This window comes from Salminus brasiliensis, chromosome 5 (assembly GCF_030463535.1).
Source record: "Salminus brasiliensis chromosome 5, fSalBra1.hap2, whole genome shotgun sequence".
Taxonomy (NCBI): Eukaryota; Metazoa; Chordata; class Actinopteri; order Characiformes; family Bryconidae; genus Salminus; species Salminus brasiliensis.
Window position 1 is genome coordinate 21,968,714 of NC_132882.1, and position 1,797 is coordinate 21,970,510.

Consider the following 1,797-nt stretch of genomic DNA (forward strand, 5'->3'; position numbering starts at 1 on the left):
GCTGGGTGGCGCTTTGCCAGGTGTGTGTATGTGTGTGTGTGTGTGTGTGTGTGGTTCCGTGCATGTTCAGGCCTGTCTGTCTGGCCAAGCTCGAGCCATACGACTGCTCATCCAAAACAGAGAGGGAGAGCATACCCCACATTTCAGTCAACACCCCCCCACACACACCACCTCTAATTCTTTCTCTGTTTTCTCTTAAATTAATTCTTCCTCTCTTTTTTCTCTCTTCTTCCCTCTTTTGAGCTGTCTGTCCTCTCTCTGTCTCTCTCTCTTTTACTCTTTTGCTTACTCTCTCTATCTTTTTTCTTTCTCCGTTCTCTCTCTCTCTCTTTCTCTCTCTCTCTCTCTCTTTTTCTCTCACCCTACAAATAAGGAAGTTTGAAACTTAAGTGGACTGTGCTGCCGGTCAGTCACACTGTGTCTCACTGATAGTCTAATTATGTGTCTTATCAGCGGCATCACATTCTCTAACTATAGGTGTCTCTCTAGCTCTATTTTTCTCTCTCTCTCCTTTGTTATTCATATGTATTATGAGGGGTTTCCAGCCACCAAATTATTGCCATTTTTTGAAAATGGAAAATGGAAAATACACCCAAATATAAGATGTTTACACTAGGACAAGTTAGAATATTGTTAAATTGTGAAAAAGTGCGTGAAGGAAAAGCGTTTTGCAAATAAATGATCAAGCTGCGAGCGCCTCCTGCTAAATCTGCTAAACATGAAGTTCTACAGTTTCTGTGTGGAACCCCATTTGATTCTTAAGAATCCCATCTTTTGCATTCTCTCCTTTTTAACCAGTGCTGTGAAGTAACTGCTCTGTGCTGCAGTGGATCTGCAGCATTTCCTGAATGAAGAGATCCTGTGGGCAGAAAAAAATGACACAGTAAATTTACATGATTTAAATGTGGTCACAAGAATCAGAATCAAAATCAGAAATACTTTATTAATCGCAGGAGGGAAATTGCAGTTGTTACAGTTGCAACCGTTTAGGTTTAGTTAGGTTTAGTTAAGTTTAAATGTAGATCTTTATTGTACAGCTTTGATGTGGGCAGACTGTCATAAAAGCATTTCACTGCAAGTTATACTGTGTATGACTATGTATGTGACAAATAAAATTTGATTTGATTTGATTTGATTTGTGTAGGAATAAACACTCTATACATAAAATAAATTGAAAACAAATCGAGAAAAAAATCGAGAAAACTTGAAATATGTACATATATATATATATATACATTATACAAATATAATAAAGTGGCATAGTGGTAATAACTGTAATAATAATAATTATGAAAATTAAAATTATGGCACCCACATTACATTAAATTACAGTACTATTATTATTGCACAGATGAACCATAGTGTCACGCGCTGAGGGAGGAGTTATAGAGTTTGATGCCCACAGGTTGGAATGACCTCCTGTGGCGCTCTGTGGTGCATTTCGGTGGAATGAGTCTTGCACTGAATGTTGTTGCTCCTGTGTCTCATCGCCGTGTTGTAGAGAGGGTGGGAGCCATTATCAACACATAATCAATAATCAATCATCAATACATGAACACAATTCATTCACTGGACGCCATGTCAACTCAGTGTGCCATTTGTGTTCAGTGCGAGTGTGTGTAACATCGTCAACGTGTCATTTTAAAGTAGCGTGCTCTAAATTAGAATTTGAGGCGTGTAATTACAGGCTGGGGTAACAGTGTGTAGCTGCAGAGGGCGGGAGGGTGGCTGGAGGAGGAAAAGTCCTGCCCTAGCTGAAAGATTTCCTGTGTCGGGCTGCAGTGGCTCAGCCCACAG